Source organism: Neomonachus schauinslandi, chromosome 16, assembly GCF_002201575.2.
Source record: "Neomonachus schauinslandi chromosome 16, ASM220157v2, whole genome shotgun sequence".
In the NCBI taxonomy this organism is placed as follows: Eukaryota; Metazoa; Chordata; class Mammalia; order Carnivora; family Phocidae; genus Neomonachus; species Neomonachus schauinslandi.
In genome coordinates, this window is record NC_058418.1 from 5,695,036 (window position 1) to 5,718,870 (window position 23,835).

A 23,835-nucleotide genomic window follows, 5' to 3' on the forward strand; every position below is an offset into this window, starting at 1 on the left:
TCTCATTTCCTTCTTCCTTGTTCCTTCCTCCCCCTTCCTCCTTAAAATACGGATAAGATACTGGAGGTAGAGCAGCCACTTGGCAACCATGAGGTAGCCGTGAGGATGAATGCCACTCCTGAAGGGCATTCTTGCAGAACAGTTTGAGGAGCCTGGTCCCTGATGGCCTTGTGGAACTGCTACACCAGCTCCACACAGCCTACCTCTGTGCATCTCCTTACATGAGGAAGACACACTCTTATTTGGTTAGGTCACTTTGGTTGGGAAACTAACGAAATATCTTAGAAGAGAATCTACCTGAGACTGGGCTCTTTAAGGGAAGGCCCTACATCAAACAGACCTTTGTGACCTCAGAAGACCTTAGAAAATGACCTTTGATAGTCACTGATAAAATGTCCAAATGTCAATCTCACTTTTCATGAAACTATCCTCCCCCACCCACTTTTTTTGGCAAAGCATTGATTTAAGAGCATGAGCCCAGGATTTGAGCACCGATTATGTAACCTAGGTCACTGATTCACTGGAGGACCACAGACGAATCCGTTCCCTCTCTGGGCCATGAGTCCCTCATCTCTTCATCAATTCCTGGACAAGGTAGGATGAGGGGATGTTTCCCCAGTCTATAATACCTTGTGGCAGACACTGCTGGCTTCTGACTCAACAGGTTTCCCAGCACCATTGTCCCTGTTGCCTCCCCTACAGAGACTGAAGATAATAAATATTAATGTTCCCAAGTCCCTTACATGTGTGTCCTGGTAGTCAGGTGACATGGTTCTGGTCAAAGAAAAAAACCTTCCCAACCATATTGATATTTTACTGTTCAGAAAGGTCACTTAAACCTAGAAGGGAAAAAGAAAGCGAAACCCTAAAACTGAACACAAGCAAGATCTAGCAACAAATGAAAACAATGATAACAGAACGATTCTGGAAGAGTATCTATTTCATGTAACCTTTGAACGCAGGGCTCTAGCTGTATGGTCTTAAGGGAGACAAAGAAAGCTACCAGTATTGATACTGTAATTTTGAACCTATTTATGTTTTAAAGACTTTCACAGTAAGGAAAAAGAGAAACAATATAAAATACAATAACTTAAGAGAAGAAATTAAAGTTTAATTTTAATTGGCAATATTGGTACAAACACTTGGTTTAAAAAAACAAATTCTATTTCCATATTCTGTTCATTGAAAGAGCCTAGGAGCAATGACACATCCGTAGTGATAAACATGCCTAGCACCTATATCTTGGTTTCTAAATAATATTCATCAGCGTGCTGGAGCCCGCATAAACCAACTTTAAAAAAAAAAGCTGATCATTAAATTTTTAAGAATATTGCAAGCTGGTTATCAAACACAGTCATTATTATAATTTAAATGATATAACTCATAAGCACATTATATTAAAAACAAAGGTAATAATTAGGGGCACCTGGGTAGCTCAGTCAGTTAAGCGTCTGCCTTCGGCTCAGGTCATGATCCCAGGGTCCTGGGATCGAGTCCCACATCGGGCTCCCTGATCAGGGGGGAGTCTGCTTCTCCCTCTCCCTCTACCCCTCCCCCCTGCGCATGCTCTCTTTCTCTCTCTTGCTTGCTCGCTCTCAAATAAATAAAATAAAATCTTTAAAAAAAACGCAAAGGTAATAATTACTTGAAACTGATTACTTCCTCATTTTTCTAGTACATCTCACTGTTATCTGTGTTCTTGAGGTTATTTACATCTATTGTATTATATCTATTGTATCTGTATGATGGAAATACTACATAATGGTATGTTACTGGATCTCTTCCTAACTCATAACAACATGAGTTGGTAGCTTGAAACTGTCTATGGTGAGTGTCTACACAGCGGAAGTTGGCAATGCTACAATTCAGGACTTATTTTTCCCTTTGGAGATCTGGTTATTAAATATTAGCATACCATTGCTAATATTTCCCACTCAGAGGAAACCATTCATCTTGCAACAGCCTTCCATAAACCAAACAGCTCTTTGTTGGTGATTTGAGAGCTATTCATTGCTACCACCCAAGTGGCAACAGGATCTGGCAGCTCCTCAGGTGTTAAAAGAGGAGAAGAAAGACCACCTGCTCCTGAATACGTTGAGTACCTCCTCATATTCCCTTGGTAGCTTGTTCCTCTATAAACCATTTCCATTTTATTACTGAGCTCTTCTGGGCATGGCCTTCCTAATTAGCATGTTTATCCAACACTGCCAAAGATAATCATGAGTATTTCAGGTTTCAGGATTATTTTACTTCCTTTAGTCCTATGGGCAGTTTCAGTCAAAGCCCAATAGCCAACTCGTTGTCTCTCAAATGGAAATTTTCTGAGTTAAAAAAAATCCCAGCGGTCGCCACTGGGTGGTGCTCACTGGCTTTTGTCATAAACTGCAGTCCGCATAAGGACTCCAAGACTTCATTCTAATAATTTTATGGTTAGGGGCTAGCCATATTCCCAAATGTAAAATAGGTGTCATCCAAAATCCAAATAAACCAATCAAACACTAGGCTTCTGACATGTTTTTTTTTTTCTCCACCAGATATCCTATATTTTTCAAATTAATAACCTGTGGGGCTTGGGCAAGTTTATTGGTTCCCATTTAGCATGTCCAATCAATAGTGGTTGAAGGGAGAATTTGCATGCCTCCTGTTTCATAATACTAGGTAAGGGAAACGTTCCCCAGTCAGACACATTATCTACTTATATTTAGATAAAGGAGGAGACACAATCGCTTTACATAAAATCTGTTTAAGTATTCCATTTTTCATCTAAAAATCACTTTAACCCCCTCAATCCTTGCATTCTCATATCTTCCCAAGCTAACTACAATTCTCACTAGGACTCACAATGCATGGGCCTCCCAGCTTAAGGAATCCCAGCTATATCTCTTCTCCAGACCACTTTACCACTCATGTGCCTATGGCTTTGAGTCTCCAGCTGGGCATGGAGCCAAGGAACCTACCAATTTTTATCTTGATTAGATAATGGAATCATCATCTCGGGCAATCTGAAGTTAGGGTCCCGTTGTCACATTTGCGTTCTGGCTTTTGAAATTCCTCTAACCTAGGGTAACTAGAACAGACTTGATTAGGATCCTTCAAAGTTGAGGGACCAGCTGGTCCACCCAAACTCCAAGAGCCCTGCACTAAGACCTTCGTTTTGATCCCATCAATGTCCACTCTATTTCTTAAGAACTGCTTAAAGATTTCCCTCTCCATTGGGATGAGTCCCTTTGACACTTCCCTGCATCTTTCCTGTTTTTTAAAAAGATATTTATTTATTTAAGAGAGAGACTGCATGAGTTGGGGGAGGACCAGAGGGGGAGGGACAAGCTGAGTGTGAAGCCCAACATGGAGCTTGGTCCCACGACTCTGAGATCATGACCTGAGCCAAAATTAAGAGTTGGATGCTTAACCGACTGAGCCACACAGGGACCCCTCCCCTACATCTTTCTTCATTCTCCTGTGAATCACTCTAATTTTCCTTGCTACCTATTGTTTCAACATGGCTTTTCCCTTTAGTAACAGCCCTGTGGCTAGCAGCCATAGCTCAGACGGGACAGAACCCAAGCTTGGCCCAGGGTCAGGATCCACCCAGCCCTTTTCTTTACTTTCATTTTAGCTATTACGGATAAAAATAACCAAAGGATTGTATATTTAGCTTGTTTCTCAAGATTTTGAATTTCTTTATGCATCCAGTGAGTCAACTCTTCCAGAGTTGGATCCATAATTAAAAAAAAAAAAATTGGTAACATTAACCTCCTGTGACTCATTGCAGAACAGCTGCATTTTCATGCCCATAAGTGACTTTGGGGACATGAAAGCTTTATCTTCCCCTGACTTCATATCCTTGCTCTTCCCAAAATTTATGTTTCACTGAGCCAGGTTTTCACAAATCTAATTTCTGATGCCAACTGCAAAGTTAGTGAACAGTCCAAAAAGATGCCCTCACTTCTGACACCAACTGCAGATTTCAAAGGTCTCTAAAACCACCCTCACTTCTAACACCAATTGTGAGTTTTAAGGTCCTCAAGACTACTCAAGCTGTTATACTCACGATTATTGTTTATTGCAACTAAAAGGATACAGATTAAAATCTGCCCAGGGAAGAAGCATATAGGGCAGAGTCCAGGAAATTTCCAACCAGAGAGTTTCCAGCTGCCCTCTCCCTGTGGAATCATGGTCAGTATAACTAATATTTCCTGGTAATGATGTGTGACAATATGCATGGAATATGACAACCGGAGAAGCTCACCTGAGCCTGGTGCCCAGAGTTTTTATTGGACCTTAATCGTATGGGCATGATTGACTGCCCCCATGGCTGACCTTAAGTCTCCATCTCCAGCTCCTTCTTTAAAAAACAAAAAAGATTTTATTTATTTGAGAGAAAGAGAAAGCACAAGCGGCGGGGGTGGGGGGGGGCAGAGGGAGAGGGAGAGAGGAGCAGAGCCTGACATGGGGCACGATCCCAGGACCCTGAAATCATGACCTGAGCTGAAGACAGCCACTTAACCGACTGAGCCACGCAGGTGCCCCTCCATCTCCAGCTCCTTCTTGGTGAGCTGATACCGCATGATCCAAAGACCCCATTCTAAATCATATTGTTACATGATCTGGTGTGGCCAGCCCCTGCCCCTAATCACACTTTCAGACTATTCAGTGTGATGCCCCTCAGGCAAACAAAGACACTCCTGTCAGGAATGACATTCTAGGGACTTGGAGATTATCTTCCAGAAGCCAAGGGCAAAGGCCAGACCTTTCTTCAGGCTAGGTTAAATACCTTTCTACACAGAGTGATAAATGCCAAATCCAAGGTAGCAGTTATTTCCAGGTTTGAGTGGGAAATATATTTGGGGAAAGGATAAAGAGGCAGTATTTTAAATTTTAAGTTGGGTAGCAGATACATGCTCTTGTAATACCATTTTACACCTTTCTATTTGTCTGAAATATTTCATAATACGTAAATGAAAATTTGATCATTGTCATTTATATGAAAGTGGTATATATGTGTATTATATGTAAATATATATGCTCATATATAAGTTATATGTTCATATATAATACATAAATACATAAACATAAATAAAGCAAAGATCTGGAAAGATACAGAGTATGCTGGTGCATACTCTTGACTTGAACCCACCAGTAGCGGCGGGCAGTGCCGTGAGAATGTGGGTTCCCGTTTTCTTTCTAGAGAGGCTTTTCTTGATGTTGCTAACGAAGACCACTCCACTCTCTTCACTCTGATGGCTCAGTTCCTCGTTCTACTCATTTTTTTTTAAGATTTTATTTATTTATTTGAGAGAGAGAGAGAATGAGAGACAGAGAGCACGAGAGGGAAGAGGGTCAGAGGGAGAAGCAGACTCCCCGCCGAGCAGGGAGCCGGACGCGGGACTCGATCCCGGGACTCCGGGATCATGACCTGAGCCGAAGGCAGCCGCTCAACCGACCGAGCCACCCAGGTGCCCCATGATTTTATTTATTTAAGAGAGAGAGAGCATGAGAAGGGGGAGGGTCAGAGGGAGAAGCAGACTCCCCGCCGAGCAGGGAGCCCGACGCGGGACTCGATCCCGGGACTCCGGGATCACGACCGGAGCCGAAGGCAGCCGCTCAACCGACCGAGCCACCCAGGCGCCCCCCTCGTTCTACTCATTAAACACTTTTCTTAACCATTGAACATTGGCATTGTTTGACACATAAGTATGCATTCATGTATTACAACCAATTCTTTTCATAAAGATGACTCAGTAAATGAGAACAGAGACAGCATTGCATAAGTAGGCCATCACGAAATTTTAGAATATTTTAACTAATCTATTTAGCTACTAATACCCACCAATTTCACATGTACATCATCGCATTTATCCTCCCAAGAACCTGAGACACTGAATATACAGACAATGGGCATACCATATATGAGTCTCGAGCCTCAGCTATCTGGCAAACGAGTCACTTTGCAGCAACGAGTCCAGGAAGCCGAACCACAATCTCTGCAGCAACTGGCCCCGAATGGTCAGGACTTGGTCAATGAGCACCAGGTTCCCTATTTTTTGCCCCTGCTTCCAGCTCAGAACCAATCACAGAAAGTCAAATCTGCTCCCAATCCAATCACATAAGATGCCCCCACTTCTAACTGGCTAAACCTTAGCTTCCCCATGATCACAATCTCTAATCCGACCCTATCTGAAACTTCTTTTTGCCACTGTGCTGCCTGCCTTTGAGTCATTGGCCGAATGCAAGGGATGGTGGCTGACTCTCTTGTTACAGCAAGCTCTGACTAAGTAATTTGTTTGTTCTCATTTGGGTAGTCTTCATTTACCTCCAGAAACCCTGAGGAATTAAGTCTTATGATTTCCTCCTTACGGGGGAGGAAACTGAAGCTTGGAGAAATAAGGAATTTTCTTAATGCACTGAGCAAGTGTAGTTGGAAACAGATTTAAAATTCAAGTTCCTCTTTCTCCACACCAACTTTTTTTTTTTTTTAAGATTTTATTTATTCATTTGAGAGAGAGCACGAGCGGGGCAGGGGAAGGGCAGAGGTCCTGCTGAGCAGGAAGCCCAATGTGGAGCTCAATCCCAGGACCCCGAGATCATGACCTGAGCCAAAGGCAGACGCTTAATCGACTGAGCCACCCAGGCATCCTGGCACTGTTTTTAAAATATATTCAAGATCTCACCACTTATCAGTCACCTCCACTGTGGCCACCCTGGCCCAAACCACCATCCTCTCTCACCCAGATTGCTACAGTAACCTGCTCACTGGCCGTGCTGCTCTACCTTTAGTCCCTGTCCATTCTATTCCCCACAGTGGCAGCCAGAGGGAACCTATCAACGTCTCAGCAAGATCCTGCCCCTTCTCTGCTCAAAACTCTCCAGTGGCTCTCATCTCACTCAGAGTAAAAGTCAAAGTGCTGCACAAAGCCCTCTGCCGTTGCCTCTCTGACCTCACCTCCTGCCACTCTGTGGAGGCTCTCTACTTCCAAACACAGTCTGCTTCCTCTAATGAGTCTCAAGGAGCACAATACCTAGTGACAGCACTCTCACTCATTCCCTCCAGCAACCAGCATTTTGAGCTTTATGCCAGGCACTGTCCTAGGCATAAGGCGGTAACCAAGAATGAGACAATCCCTGTCCTCATTCTAGTGTGGAAGGCAGACAATAAACAAGTTGGCAATCAAGATAATTTGATAGCCATTAAGTACTACAGAAGAAAAATAATGCAGGATAATAGGATGGAGGGTTATGGGATGGGGGACAGTGGGGAAACAGTCTAGGTAGGGTGGTCAGAAGAGTCCTCTTTGAGGAAGTGACATCTGAGCAGAAACCCAGAGGGAGGAAAGCCACATCTGCTCCCTTTTTGCACTGCCAAATCCCCCCCCTTCTCTGATTTAAAGCCCCGATTTAGATGTTGGAATGAGCCCTGTCTGGGTCCCGTCCCAGGCTTTGCAAGTAAATCACTGAATAGCCTTGGTCCAATATTTTCTCCTCTCTGCTTTTCCTTTGATCTCCTCATCTGTAACACGAATGGGGTTTATGATTTGAGATGTAGTGATCCGTCCAGCTCTAAAATTCTGGCTTCTTCTTGCTCTTCTCTGCCAGGCTTTAGACATGGCATGACTCCTCATGCACCCTCTCTTCTCCCCCCACCCCTTACATTTCCCTTTGCCCATCATTTCTCCTCTCCATTTACCTTTGGCTCTGTTCCAAGGGCTCCAGAATATTCTTTGTCCTCAGCACACTTCCAACTGTGTGTTTCCTTGGCAGAGCCCAAGTGGTATAAAGGGCTTTCCCGACTTGCTGTGGAAAAGACTCACTTTTGGATGCCTGACCTACTTAGGCTGACTGGAAAGCTGATTTTCTAGAAAAACCAAAGACTAACAGTGAAGCTGATTAACTGGCTTACACTTGGGATAACCGTGGGACCAACGACTGAGTGCCTTACAGGCGGATTAACTGATTAAGAGACTGATTCAGAGGGAGCATAATTAACTGACTAACAGGGCAGGCTACCAAGGGGGTGGATTATCTGACTGCCTCATTAATTGGTTTGCAAGGGGACTACCTGTTGACTCCTAACCGCACTAATCCGATCATTAATCAACAGGCCACCTGGTGATCCGCCTGGCTGCCCCTGAGGCTGACCAGGTGACCCACTTGATGGCAGGCTGAACGCAGTCAGGCTCCTGGTGAACGACGGGCTGAAGAGCCAGCGGCGGCTCTCAAGGGGCCTCCGCGGCTGGCTGATCCAGAGGAGGTCTCCGTCCCCACAGCGAGGCTCGAGGGGCCGCTCTGGAGCCTAACCGTGTCTCTCCCCCACGCCACCCCCCCACCCGCCCCCACAAACCTGACTGTCGAGCATGGGACCGCCTGACTGACAGAGAAGCCCCGCTCTCCTGGAAGCCCAGTTGGGGCAGTTCCAACACAAATCGCGCGCTCAACGGCTGCCAGGAAAGCCAACTGGCCCGGACTGGCTCGCGAGGCCAGCCGCCTTTCATCTGTGGCGCACGGAAGGTTGTGGAGCGGAGGGAGTCTCCCTTGGTCCTGCCCTCCGGCCTTGCATGGGCGTGTCTACCCTGCAGCCAATCAGCGTCCGGACAGGCCTATACTGCAGGCAATCAGCGACCACACACCTATTCCTCAGCCAATCAGAGGCTGCACGCGCCCTTACCCTGCGGCCAATCAATGAGGCAGCTGCAGCCCGGCAAGCAGGACTTGAACCCACCAGTAGCGGCGGGCAGTGCCGTGAGAATGTGGGTTCCGGTTTTCTTTCTAGAGAGGCTTTTCTTGATGTTGCTAACGAAGACCACTCCACTCTCTTCACTCTGATGGCTCAGTTCCTCGTTCTACTCATTTTTTTTTTAAAGATTTTATTTATTTATTTGAGAGAGAGAGAGAATGAGAGACAGAGAGCACGAGAGGGAAGAGGGTCAGAGGGAGAAGCAGACTCCCTGCCGAGCAGGGAGCCCGATGCGGGACTCGATCCCGGGACTCCGGGATCATGACCTGAGCCGAAGGCAGTCGCTTAACCAACCGAGCCACCCAGGCGCCCCCCTTGTTCTACTCATTAAACACTTTTCTTAACCATTGAACATTTTCAAAGCACTGCTACTAAATTATAGTTTTGCTTACGGTCTGACTACTTCACTAGAATGCAAGGTCACTGTGGGCAAAGTTTTGTTCTTTTTTCACTGTGGTTTCTTGCATGCTTGGAATATTGCGAATATTTAATATTCATCAATACGTTTTCATTTAATCACGAACAGGCCGAGGGGGAAGGAACTCAGAGTTTCATATTAGCAGTATTAGACTCATCTTGCTGAAATATAGCTCTGACCATGTATCCCCTGTATGTGTGTGCTCTATCTCCCCTACTAGACTGTAAGCTCCTTCTGGGCAGGATCTGTGTCAGACTCGTCTTTGTATTTCCCATAGTACCTATCAATAAATATTTCTTAAATGGACAACAACAACAAAAAAGTTTCATGTTAGCCATGTGTTTAGTTGGTCAGATACTGCCAGAGAATTTTCCAAAATGGACAAACCAGTTTATACCTGTGGAGCAACCCATGAGTTACAGATGCTCCACATCCTTGTCAACACCTGATAATAACTAATCTTTAATTTTAGCCATTCTGGTGTTTGTGTAGTGATATTTTATTGTAGTTTTAATTGCACATCCCTGAGGGGTAATGTTATTTTTATGTTTTTTTTAATTGAAGTTTAATCAACATACAATGATATATTAGTTTTAGGAGCACAATATAGTTGTTCAACAATTCTATACATACTCAGTACTCATCACCCTAACTGTATATTTTATTTTTTTTTAAGATTTTATTTATTTATTTGACAGAGACACAGCGAGGGAGGGAACACAAGCAGGGGGAGTGGGAGAGGGAGAAGCAGGCTTTCCGCTGAGCAGGGAGCCCGATGCGGGGCTCAATCCCAGGACCCTGAGATCATGACCTGAGCCGAAGGCAGACGCTTAATGACTGAGCCGCCCAGGCACCCCCAACTGTATATTTTAATTCCCATTCTCTATTTCACTCATCCCCCCCCCACCACCTGCAACCACCAGTTTGTTCTCAGTATTTAAAAGTGTATTTTTTGTCTTTTTTTCTTTGTTTGCTCATTTGTTTTGTTTCTTAAATTCCACATATGAGTGAAATCATATGGTATTTGTCTATGTCTGACTTATTTCACTTAGCACTGTACCCTCCATGTCCATCCATGTTGTTGCAAATGGCAAAATCTCATCCTTTTCTATGGCTGAGTAATGTCCCATTGTATACATGTACCACATCTTCTTTATCCATTCATCTATCAGTGGACACTTGGGTTACCTACACATCTGAGCTATTATAAATAATGTTGCAGTAAGCACAGGGGTGTATATATCTTTTTGAATTAGTGGGTTTTTTTCCTTTGGGTAAATACCCAGTGTGGAATTACTGGATATATGATAATTCTATGTTTAATTTTTTGAGGAAATTCCATACTGTTTTCCACAGTGGCTGCAGCATTTTGCATTCTCATCAGCAATGCACAAAGGTCCCAATTTCTCCATAACTTTATCAACCTTATTTTTTCTGGTTTTGATAATAGCCATCCTAATAGGTATGAAATGGTATCTCATTCTGATCTTGATTTGCATTTCCCTCATGACTAGTGATGTTGAGCGTCTTTTCATGTGTTTACTGCCCATTTATATATCTTCTTTGAAGAAATGTCTATTCAATTCCTTCACCATTTAAAAAATTGGGTTATCATATTTGTTTTTGAGTTGTAGGGCCTCTTTCTATATTGTGGATGTTAATCCTTTATCAGATATCTGATTTGCAAATGTTTCCTCCCATTCTGTGAGTCCTTTTTCACAATGTTAAAAGAATCATTAGAAGCACAAAAATGTTCAATTCTGATGAAGTTCAATTTATCTCCTTTTTCTTTTGTTGCCTGTGTTTGTTGTCATATCTAAAGGATATTGGTCTGTAGTTTCATTTTGGTATCAGGATAAACTTGGCCTCATTGAATGAGTTAGGAAGTATTCCTTCCTCTTTGATCTTTTTGGAAGAGTTTGAGAAGGGGTGGTATTAATTCTTCTTTATTATTTTTTTTCTAAAGATTTTCTTTTTAAGTAATCTCTACAGCCAATGTGGGTCTCAAACTTAGAACCCCAAGATCAAGAGTCACACACTCTACCAACTGAGCCAGTCAGGCATCCCTAGTTCTTTAAATGTTTGGTAGAATTCACCCATGAAACCATCTGGTCCTGGGCTTTTTGATTACTGATCAATCTTACTAGTTATAGGTCTATCAGATTTTCTATTTCTTCATGATTGAATCTTGCTAGATCGTGTGTTTCTAGGAATGTGTTCATTTATCTAGGTTACCCAATTTGTTGGTATACAATTGTTCATAGTATGCTTTTATTATCTTTTTTATTTTGATAGAATCAGTAGTAATGTCCTCACTTTTATTCCTCATTTTGTAATTTGAATCTTTTTCTTTCTTAGTTGATCTAGCTTAAACGTAGGCCAATTTTGCTAATCTTTTTCAAAGAACCAACTTTTGGTCTTGTTGATTATCTCTATTGTTGTTTCATTCTCTTTCAATCATCTCCATTTTAATCTTTTTATTTTGATCCTTCTGCTAACTTTGGGTTTAGTTTATTCTTCTTCATCCAGTTCCTTAATATGTGAAGTTAGATGGTTTATTTTATTTTATTTTATTTTATTTTTAATTTGAACCTTTCTTTTATTTATTTATTTATTTATTTTTATTCTTATGTTAATCCCCATACATTACATCATTAGTTTTAGATGAAGTGTTCCATGATTCATTGTTTGTGCATAACACCCAGTGCTCCATGCAGAACGTGCCCTCCTCAATACCCACCACCAGGCTAACCCATCCTCCCACCCCCCTCCCCTCTAGAACCCTCAGTTTGTTTTTCAGAGTTAGATGGTTTATTTTAAATATTTCTTCCTTTTTAAGGTAAGCATTTACAGCTTTACATTTCTCCCTGAGCACTGGTTTCACTGCATCCCATGAATTTTGGTATGCCATGTTTTAGTTTTCAGTTGCCTGAGGTATTTTCTAGTTTTCCTTGCGCTTTCGTCTTTGACCCCCTGGTTGTTTAGGAGCATGTTTTTTATTTCCACATATTTGTGAGTTTTCCAGTTTCCCTTCTTGTCGTCAATTTCTAGTTTCATTCCACTGTGATCAGAAAAGATGCTCTGCATAATTTCCATCTTTTCAGATTTATTCAGACTTGTTCTGTGGCAAGAGGAGTCCTCCTTCCTCTATTGCAATAATCCTCCTTTTTTATTGCAATAATCCTTTTGAACAAAGTCTCTATTTAAATCCATTCATTTTTTTATGTGGCAGACTGAAGGATGAAGCCCAGCCTCCTCAGCCTGGCTACAGGGGGCCCTTGGAGAGCAGATGCCAGCCAGAGTTTCCAGGGGGAAAATTAACCTTGTGTCCTTTACCTCAGGTTCCATCTATTGCAGACTGACTGTCCTTGCTCAAAAAGCTGCCAAGTCAACCTCCACTTCCTTGCTTTGTACCTGATGTTATCACTCCCTGGGCTGCTTTTCCTCTCCTCAGCTTGGCCAACTCCTGCTTGCCCCTCAAGGTGGAGCTTGAAAGGAGTTTCCCCTCAAAAGCCTTTTCTAACCCTCTTCCCACCCCTGAGGCAGAGGTCAGAGCTTTCACCCTTGTGTCCTCAGACCATGGGCTCTTCTTATCTGTTTAATATCCTATGCCCATGTTATAGGAGCCTCATCACACTGTGTTTTAATAGGTTGTGTATTTCTGTCCCTTCCCTGAACCCCACCGGTGAACTTGAGCTCTTCTGAGGCAGAAACTGTATCTTCTTCCCCTTGGTGTTCCCAGAATATAATAGGCATGCAGTAAAAATTTGGAGATTGAAGAAATGGGGAGAAAAGTAGGGATTTCTCAAGGCTTCCTTCATGAATGTTATGCAAAGGAATGGAAATGTACTTAATTGTCTTGTAACTGACCAGGAGTGAAGTGGTGTTTGTGGTAACCTTGAAAAGAAGAACTAGAGAAAGTTGGCCATTCTGTTGAAACATCTGTGTGAGTGCAAAGGAGGGTGGCCCTAACCCAGTGGTTCTCAACCGGGGACCTTTGTGCACCATCTCCCCCTCCACAGACATTTGGTAATGTCTGGAGATATTTTTGGTAGTCAAAAATGGGTAGGGGAAGCTCCTGGCATCTTGTGGGTAGAGAGAGGCCAAGGCCGCTGCTTACCATCCTACAGTGCACAAGATAGCCCCCCCCACCATGAAGCCTCATTCAGCCCCTTATGCCCAAATATCAATAGCACTGAGGTTGTTAAGCCATGCCCTAATCCAATGCATGGGAAACTGCAGAGCTGGGGCGGGGGGTGTGAGATAGGGAACGCAGCTTGTCTGAGGAGGTGGGTTTGAGCTGGATCTCAAAGGATAAGTATGTGCCATAAAGATGGAGAAAGGAGACACTATGACAGTGAGATGAAACCGTGCGAACAAAGTAAGGAGAGCACAACAGGGCATGGGATGTTCCGGGAATGGCAAGGATGTGGCTTAGGTGTGTGAGGGATGGTGGCTGAGAGAAAGGGGTGAGGCAGGTGACAGTGAGATTGTGGAAATTCCTGAGTAGCTCTCCCTGGAATTGACCCCTCATCTGGAGGGAGAGGGGCAGGCATAGAAGGGTGTTTAGCAGGGAAGGGACAGATGGGCTGACAGGGAGACCAGAGGCTGGGGAGGTAGCTGTTTTAATGGACCTAGGGAAGAAAGGTCAAGTGAGACCTGATCTGGGCATGCAAAGGAGGGGGCAGGTCAGGAACTTGGTGACTCATGGGAATGGGCGATGAGAGAGGGGGAAGTGAAACAAAACCCTGATGTGAATACCTGAAATAGGCCTTGTACTTCTCCTTTGCTCACTTGCACATTAATGGCCTTTCCCTGGGACCACAGGGTTGGTCGCCCACTTGATTAGGGTGCAGTGGAGAAACTGACAACATGCGTCTACAGGTGGAAGCCTGCAGGTTGTTCGACCAGTCGAATGATCACCTGGGCAGCATTTGGCCCTTGGCTGAGTGCGCTTTGACCAGGATCCAAGAGCTGCTCACCGCACACCGGGCACAGAACCTCCCCGTGTGCATTAGGTCAGTGCATTCTCAAAACCACCAAATGAGCTAGGGAATGTTGTTATCCTCATCTGAGGGAGAAACAAGTGGAAGCAGCAACAGGTTAAGTGGTGAAGTGGGCGTTTGAATCCTGGCAAAACGACTTTGAAGAACTTAAATTATTATTTTTTTAATTAAGGGGAAATTCATGGTACATAAAATCAGTGATTTTAAAGTGAACGATTCAGTGGAATTAGTACATCCACAACGTTGTGTAACCACCACCTCTATCTGATTTTAGAATATTTTCATCACCCCAAAAAGAAACCCTACACCCACAAAACAGTCACCCTCTCCACAGTCCCTGGCAGCCCATAATCTGCTTTCTGTCTCTATGAATTCACCTATTTTACATATTTCATATAAATGGAATCATACAATAAGTGACCTTTGTGTCTGGAGTACTTCACTTAGCATATTTTTGAGGTTCGTGTATGTTGTATGTATCAGGGCTTCAGCCTTTTTTATGACTGAATAATATTCTGTTATATGGATAGACCACATTTTGTTTACCCATTCATCCGTTGATGGGCATTTGGGTTGTTTCCGCCTTTTAGGTATTATGAAGGGGCTTAAACTTTTAATCACTGTCCCCTACCACCTTCACAAAGACCACTAAGACGGTCTCTAGACCCGTGGATTAAAGCTATGGTGGAGAGATGAACGGGATCTGTGGGGTTCCAGAAGAGGGAGTTCCAGAGTCTTCCCCAGGAGAGCAGGAAGGGGGGCAAGAAGGCTTCATGCTGGAAGTTGAGCCTTGAGTACTGCTGGACCTGGTTTCTCCTTGGGGCACTTTATACCACCCCCAAGGGGACCTCACGGCCTCCAGTGGGGGAGGAAAAGTTGCAGCCTCACCAGATTCAGGAAGTGGTTCAGATAGTGTCCTCTTAGAGGAACAGCCAGAGAGGAGTGTAAACTGGTGTCTATGAGATTGGAGAAGAGGAAGAGGCCTGTTTCACAAGAGCCCAGTGAGTACCAGACCAGAAACTGTGTTCTGGTGGGAAGCTGCAGTTAATGGAGGCATGGGAGCATGATGCTCTCCTTGCCAAGATGGTGGGTATCAGGCGGCATGCCCTGTGGAACATTCCCACATCCTGGATGGAGAACCAAGGGGAGAACCAGACTTGAGGGGAGACGTGGAGCCAGTTTGGGATGCATTGAAAGTGAGGAGCCTGTGGTCCTTCAGGGAGACATGTCCAAAAAGACATAGGGATTTAGAGTCCAGGAGAGAGCCCTGGGCTGGAAATACAAGCTGGAGGCCCCAGCAGAGCCCAGGCATGTCGTCCCCTTGCACTCAAGTGCAAGGCATTTCAAAGGTCTCCTGAGCCCACTTCATGTGCTGTGTCCAAGGCTGGGCTCTGAAAACACAGGGCTGGACATAGTCCCTGCCCTGGGGGAGCTTATAGTCTGGTGGAAATCAGAGTTAGGTAATTACAAGATAATCTTTTAAAAAATTTTTTTTAAAAACGATTTTATTTATTTATTTAAGAGAGGGCACACGCGCGAATTGGGGCGGGCAAAGGGAGAGAGAAGGGAAGAGAAGGAGACTCCCCTGAGCCCGGTGCTGGGCTTGGTCCCAACCCTGAGTTCATGACCTGAGTGGAAACCAAGAGTCCTACGCTTAACTAAATGAGCCACCCAGGTGCCCCATCTTTTTAAAAAATCTTAATGTAAATTTTGTTGTAGAGTACTTTTCACAGAAAATACAGAAAAGGGCACAAATCACAAATGTTTTACTAGAAAATCTTTCAGAGAGTGACCACATCTGAGCAGTTAGGACCCAGATCAAGATACAGATCTTTACCAAAAGACCCCAGGAGGTCCTCACTGGCCCCTTCCTTTCACTACCCGCCAACGGTAATCAGTATCTGGACTTCAAATACCAAAGATTAGTTTTGTCTGTTTCTAAACCTTACATCAAAGATGTCACATAGTGAGGACTCTTGTGTCTGGATTCTGTCACATTATGTTTGTAAGATTCTTACATGTTGTACAAAGTTGCTATTTGCTTCTTCCATTGCATGAATACTCTGCAGTCTGTCTACCTGTCTTACTGTTATGGGCATTTGGGCAGGTTCCATTTCTTCATGGCAACCATGGCAGCCATGAACGTTCTCGTACACATCTGGCGAACATTTGTATGCACTTCTGTTGGATACACACCTTGGAGTGAAATTACTGGCTCCGTGCTCAGTTGTTAGTAGAGAGTGACAAACATTTTTCCAAGGGGGTTGTACCAATTCTCACTCCCCCCACCCCTGGCAATGTATGAGAGTTCCAGATGCTCCACATCTTCACCAACACTTGATATTCTTGCACAGGGGCCATGCTAATCTTCTCTGTATCTTTCCAATTTTAGGATATGTGCTGCTGAAGCATACTTGATACTCTTTAAGAAAAAAATTTTATTGTGGCAAAGTATAACATAAAATTTACTGTTTTTTTTTTAAAGATTTTATTTATTTATTTGACAGAGAGAGAGATAGCGAGAGCAGGAACACAAGCAGGGGGAGTGGGAGAGGGAGAAGCAGGCTTCCTGCCGAGCAGGGAGCCTGAGGCGGGGCTTGATCCCAGGACCCTGGGATCAGGACCTGAGCCGAAGGCAGACGCTTAACGACTGAGCCACCCAGGCGCCCCTAAAATTTACTGTTTTAAGTGTACAATTAGTGGAATTAAGTGCATTCACATTGGGCAACCATCACCATCATCCATTCCCTAGATGGATGAAATTCTGTACCCATTAAATATTAATTGTCCATCCACCTCCAACCGCCCAACCTCTTGGTAACCACTACATATTACTCTTTTTTTTGTGGTAAAAAAAAAAAAAACAACATAAAATTTACCATCTTAAATATTTTTAAGTGTGTGGTACAGTAGTGTTAACTACATGCACATCATTAAGCTCTAGGAAATCTTCATCTTGCAGAACTAAAACTCTACCTACTGAAAAGCAGCTTCCTACTTCCCCTCCCCTGGAGCCCCCTCTACCTTCTGCTTTAAGAATTTGATTACTTTAGATACTTGGTATAACTGGAATCATGCAGTATTTGTCTTTTGGTGATGGCTTATTTCACTTAGTGTAATGTCTTCAACACTTGATATTCTTGATAATTGCTTTTATTATTTTAGCCAATGTGGTGGCCTTTCAGTGGCCCAGCACTGGAGTCTTTACTCACATTTCCTTGACAACTACTGACGTTACCCACCTTTCTATATGCCTATGGGCCCTCTGAATATTGCTTTTTTATTGGGTTGTCTGCCTTTTTTTTTTTTACTGATTTTCGGAAGATCCTTATGTATTCTTATTACACTGCGGATGAATCCTTTGTTAGATACATGTATTGAGAAATATCTACTCCTGCCAGAGAGTTACATTTAGAAATAGATTTACTTTTAAAAATAATACATGACACCTCCCCCCAAAAAAAGAGAAAAGAAAACAAAAGACAAAATAATATATGTTCAAACGTTGATATCTCCCTCCATCCTGAGGTAGACTTAACACATAAGGATATACTTAACAATGCCAATGATGCATTTTTTCCCACTGAACAATGTGCCCAATGAATATTATCCCCCATTTTACAGAGGAAGGAACACAGGAAGGCATGGGGAGGTGAAGTGGCTTGCCTGGTGTTTGAACACAGGAATCTGTGACTTTCAGCCACTCCGAGGAGTGTCACATTCCCATTTATAAACTTTGGCTCAGAGGGCTGTCAACTTCTAAGGAATCAGAGTCTGACATACATTTCTTCAGAGATGTCCTGTCCAGGCTCCAGTCAGAGCTGGCCCTCCTGGAGGCAGGGGGAGGGTTGGGGTCGTCATTTCTGGATCCTGATCTCTGCATACTCAGGGGTCTCCCGGTCCTGAAAGTTGTGTGGCTTCAGCCCGTGGAAGCTGAGGCTGGCGTAGTAGGGCTCCTGCTCCTTCTCAGAGGGAGAGGTGGCCCCAGCTGGGGGCAAAGGGTCTGAGAGGCTGTCTGACCAGGGTTTGCTCTGGTGATCCTGAGTGGAATGAAGGGAAGGCACTGGAGCTGGCCTTTGAGTCTGGAGAAGGGAAGTGGGGGCTGGGGGGCACTTACCCATTTATCCACTTCATGCCCATTTCCTGAGCATCCATCCATCCATCCATCCATTCATTCACTCATTCATTCATTTGTATCTTTAACACATTTTCATCATAATGGCATTGAATCCTTACAACTCCCCCCACTCCCCTGTGGATAATATAACTGTTATCCCCATTTTACAGATATGAAAACAGAGTAAGCAAGGTCAAGAAACTCTTCAGCACACACGACCTCTGACCTCAGACAACCTATCAGGGCAAGGAGACAGTATCAAATTGTCACACATACACACACATACACGCAAATGATCTAATTGCAATTTGTGATCTGATGCACAGAAGCAGCACTCACCCAGGGGCTCCCAGGGTGCTGGGGACAGGCCTGTGATTATTACAGGGAGGCGTGATGACAGTCTGCCTGCATAGGGCAGGGGAATATTTAAACTGGAGCGTGAAAAGTGATTAGGGGTCTGGCCAATGCAAATGCGGAGGGTCAGAGGAAATCATGCATGCAAAGGCACAGAGTCACAGAGAACGAGCCCTGCCTGGGGATAAGGAGATAATTTTGTGGGCAGGGGCAGGAAGTGGGCTGAGGACTTGGCAAGGGACAGGTCACAGAACACCGGACCAAGGAAACCAGACTACGTGTCTAATACGGTAGCTCCTAGCCACATGTGGCTACTGAGTACGTGAAACATGGCAATTCTGAGCAGAGGTGTGCCACGAGTATGAAATAAACCCTGGATTTCAAAGACTTAGTGTGAAAAGAAGAAGAAAACGAAGGAAGAATGCAGACTATCTCATTAATAATCTGTACATTGATTCTTGATGATATGATGGTGAAATAATATTTTGAATATATTTGGTTAAATAATATATTACATTAAAATTGATCTCATGCTTTTTTCTACTTTCTACAGGGGTTACAGGTGTTTGGGGAATTTCTTGCCCAAATCTTGGGAGGAGAGGTGGAGAGGTGGAGTCGTGGAGGTGAGGCCAGTGGCCCAGGAGGGAGACAGCGAGGGCTCAGCAGAGAAGGGGCTAAATGGAAAAAAAAGCTTTGCTAAAAAGGGAAATGGGTGGGACTTGGCCCATCACTGGCTCTGGTGGCTGGAGGAGAGGGGAGAGGAAAAGGTGGCTCTGCGGTCTCTGAGTTGAGTGCAGCCAGAAATCCCGGGGAGGACCAAATTTTGGGGGTCGGTGAGGAACTCATCTTTTGGCATGCTGAGTGAGCTGCCCCACGGTCCATCCCAGGAGAGGTGTCCAGGTGGGACGCTAGATAGAAAGAGAGGCCCTGGCCACTCACCTGGGAGACGGTATTCAAGGCTGGATCGACGCCATCCCTGCACGCTGCTTTCTGGTTGGATTTCTGCCTGTAGGTCTTCACTCTGAGGGGAGAGATCAGGGCCTTTCAGCCTGGCTGCTCGCTGCTGGGAGCCTGGAAGGATGACTGACTGAGGCAGGGCATGAAGAATGATGTTTGGCTGCAGACACCAGGAGGAGAACGCACGCTCCCTCCTCCCTGACAGAGGGAACCCCTTGTGGGGAAGAGACCACTCCCGGCCTCCATGTCAGGAGGCTAGATTCCTGATGCCTCTTGGACGAATTGTACTCTTCTCTGGCTGCATCACCTCGCCAGGTTTCTTCAGCTCTGGGCTTTGAGTTTGGGAGATTCTTTGAGTCCCCTCCCTGCCCAACCTCATGAGGCCTTCACCCAAACCAGGGCCACCACTCACGTGAAGAAGACGATAAGGCAGATACAGAGAGCAAGCAGGGCTGTGACTCCAGCTCCCCAGATGGCCCCCTGAATCACACCTGTCCTGGGCCCTGGTCTCCCTGCAGGTAAGAGACCTGGGGTAAACTCCAGTCCCGCCAAGCTGGCACCTGAGCATCCAGCCTTCTGGAATCCATGACCCAGGGGTGTGCCCTCTTCTACCCAGGACTGGCTCCTTTGTCCCCCACCCCTCTCCGTGATCCCAGCCTCCTGTTTCCCTGGCCCCTTCCTCAACCCCTCCCCCGCCAACCTACAGATGACTCTGACCTCTAGTGCCCCTTTGTCTGAGTCAGAGCCACTTCCCTCCTCAACGTCTTCTAGGGTCCTGGTTCATGCACCCCCTCCCCTGGGCATCACCCTTCAAAACTCCCTGACCTGGCAGCACCAGGATAGCCACGCTCTGTTTCCCGTGGGCGTTCCGGGCCTCGCAGCTGAGTCTGAGGCCGGAGCCCAGCGGCCCGCTGAGGCTCAGGGAGCTGTTGGCCCAGGGCCCCGCAGAGCTGGAGGTGATGGTCCAGGAGGCATTGCTGTGGTTCCCCTCCAGCAGCCCCTCCCCCAGCCGCCAGCGCAGGGTGGGGGCCGGGTGGGCTTGGGAGGAGCAGCTGCAGTGCAGCCCCTCGCCCTCCCAGGAGCAGGAGGGAGCAAACAGCTTCGGGGGTTCTGTGGGAAGACAACAGAGTATCAGAGGAAGACCCCTCCCCAGGGCCCAAGCATCCTTCCCAGGTGTGTTCCCACTCACTCTTCACAAGGAGGCTCAGGGATGCTTCCAGGGACCCCAACAGGTGCTGAGCTCTGCAGACGTATCTCCCATGGTCCCCCAGTTCCACCTGGGGCAACTCCAGGACCCCAGGATCTGAGGGTTGTGAGGGCTGCAGGGTCAGGCTACCCCGGGTCCAGCTCACCCTAGCAGAAGGGTTGCTGTCGTCGATGCAGACCAGGTGCAGGGGCTGGCCCTCCTGGACTGCGAGAGACGAACCGTTGCCTAGAGCCTCAGGTCCTGGAAAGACAGAAAGAAAGCTAAGCCCTGGCCCTCACTAGGGGTGTTCTCTCTCTGTCTCTCTGTCTCTTTCTCTGTCTCTCTTTTCCTCACATCATGTAAATCTGTTTCTTCTCTTCCACCGCATGATCATTTGGTCAGCCGACGGGGACAGGGCTGAGAGCAGGCACCACAGCCTTTGCAAGAGGCCTGGGTGCGTCCTGTCTTTCACTAAGTTCACTAAGACCTGTCTAATTTAGTTGTGTCTGAGAGTCCACAGTCTTGTGAGCGAGACACCCAGAATCAGGTGTCATCAAGCAGCATGATGTGTTTTGTGATGGGGGTACAGTGTGCTCGGGGAACCCTGAGGATGGGAGTTCAGTGAGATTGTCAGGTCAGGGAGGGCTTCCTGGAGGAGGAGAGGCTTTTAAAGTGGAGCATGAGAGGGTCCGGGAGCTGGTATGGAAGGACATTGCTGGAGGCAGGCACAGAAAGTGCAGCTACAGCTAGGGTGTGAAACGGCCCTGCATGCTCAGGGAAGAACAGATAGTCTGTAAGCCTATCTCATGACCTCACCTAACCCTAATCACCTCCCAAAGGCCCATCTAAATACCTCCAAATACCACCATTGAGAGTGTTGACATATGATGCTACTGAGGATTCAAAAATAATAACAGATTGGGGAAAGACAGAGGTATGAAAGGGAATATTGATGCATGTAACTGGTTTACTGGTATGTGTTTAACAACCAACTCATTGGGGAGGGGAGGGAAAAAATTTCTGATTTGCCAATTTCCTTGGCATAAATACTTCCTTCTTGGCCGATTTCAAGCACCCAACTAAATGTCACTGAACGCAGAATTGGGAAAACATGGACACAATTGGCTCTTGCCAGCCAGTGAGAGCCAACTCCAGTATGCCACTGAATGCAAGACCTCCCCTCAAAAAACCATGTTTTTGTCTAACAAAGTCACCATATACTAAGTCAAAAGGCCATTATTAGGCTGGAAATAAATCCCTTCAACTAACACACAGCTGACTTCTTTAATGGAAAAAGAGCTTCTTCAAATCATTAAGAAAAAGTCCACAAAGAAATACAAATGGGGAATTTAAGAAACGAAACAAACAAGCAAAGGCAAAAAAGAGAGAGGGAGAGAGAAATCAAGAAACAGACTCTTAACTATACAGAACAAACTGATGGTTACTGGAAGGGAAGGAGTGAGGAATGGGGAACCAGGTAAAGGGGACTGAGGAGGGCACTTGTGATGAGCACCAGGTGATGGATGGAAGTGATGAATCACGATATTGTATACTTGAAACTAATATTGCACTGTACGGTCACTAACTGGAATTTGAATTAAAACTTAAAAAAATAATAAAGACGCAGAGCGTGTATATAGCATGGTTATGTACATATGTGTGTGTCTTTAAACGTAGATGTGTAGATTATATTTGGAGAAATAACCAAGAGGGGAGGTACATAGGTGCTGAACGTTATTTTATTTTTATTCAGTTTTGCTGGGGACTGGATTGTGTTCCCTTCAAGATCATATGTCCAAGCCCTAACCTCCAATATGGTGGTATTTGGAGGTATTTAGATGGGCCTTTGGGAGGTGATTAGGGTTAGGTGAGGTCATGAGATAGGGGCCTCGGGATGGTATTAGTGCTCTTTTTTTTTTTTAAGATTTTATTTATTTATTTGTCAGAGAGAGAGAGAGCGCGCACACAAGCAGGGGAAGCAACAGGCAGAGGGAGAAGCAGGCTCCTCGTTGAGCAAGGAGCCAGATTCAGGACTCGAACTCAGGACCCTGGGATCATGACCTGAGCCAAAGGCAGACGGATACTTAACAGACTGAGCCACCCAGGTGTCCCTGGATTAGTGCTCTTATAAGAAGAGATACCAAAGAACTCTCTCTCTTAGTTGTGTGAGAGAAAACACCACCAGAAACCAGCTGTTTACCAGGGAGTGATCTCTCACCAGGAACCACATTGGCTGGACCCTTGACGTTGGACCTGCCTCCAGAAATATGAGGAATAAATGTCTGATGCTTAAGCCCCTCAGTCTGTGGTATTTTGTTATGGCAGCCTGAGCAGACCAAGATACATTTTATGCTTACTGTTTTAAACAATAACATTATAATGTGGAAGGGAATTGCAGGAGTGGGCAGGGTCCAGATCTGAGGGGAATGGGGCAAGGTTTGGGAGGGGAACATAGCTGGGGCACTGGGGACGGCCACCCCATCAGGCTTGGAGGTCATGCAATACCCCTGAGAGCAGGGTCAGTGGTGGGGAGAAGCCAGTTTGTATGCTGAGGAGCCAGTGGGGTGCTCCCCACCTCTGCTGTCCCCACACCTGATCTGAGCCTTTCTCCCACCCAGCTCTGCTCTGAAGGGCGGAGACAGACGCTGCTTGCACCACAGCCCAAGAGGAAAGGTTGTACCCTACCTGTTCCTTCTCTTCGGAACACACTGATGGTCAGGTTCTGGGGTGCATCTGACAGATAGACATAATTGTTTTCAGAGGCAGGAAGGTGGATGTTGGCCTTTTCTCCCAGAAACTTCAGAAATGAGAAAGGTGTGGTGTCGGGTGTTTTCTTTCCTTCCTCCCCAGGATTCTAGACCCTGCCTCCCTCTCCCCAACACCCACAGCCCTCAGGGACCCTGGCATTCTGGCCTGGCACTCACAGGACACGTTGAGCTGGATGGTCCTCTCCGTGTTCACACCAGCTCCGGGGAAGGCCACTCGACAAGTGAGGTTGGTGCCGTGGTCCTGGGGCCTCGGGGTGAGGGTGAGCACGGAGGAGTGGGGAGTCTTGGAGCCCCTGGA

The 23,835-nt window shown here is 45.6% G+C and overlaps 1 long non-coding RNA gene, 1 other non-coding gene and 1 pseudogene across 2 annotated transcripts; all 3 read right to left on the bottom strand.

Annotated features, from left to right (window-relative positions):
- Window positions 1-4,530: 4,530 nt before the first annotated feature.
- On the bottom strand, window positions 4,531-8,482 carry LOC110572995. The gene is made up of 3 exons (XR_002479888.1): window positions 8,339-8,482; window positions 7,685-7,852; window positions 4,531-4,547 (listed from the first exon to the last, which is right to left on the bottom strand). It is a non-coding gene; the product is annotated as an uncharacterized LOC110572995 (long non-coding RNA).
- Window positions 8,483-16,463: 7,981 nt separating this feature from the next.
- LOC123323353 lies at window positions 16,464-16,567 on the bottom strand. Its single transcript, XR_006539355.1, has one exon. It is a non-coding gene; the product is annotated as a U6 spliceosomal RNA (small nuclear RNA).
- Window positions 16,568-16,873: 306 nt separating this feature from the next.
- LOC123323286 overlaps window positions 16,874-23,835 on the bottom strand; it is a 7,610-nt pseudogene continuing 648 nt past the window's right edge.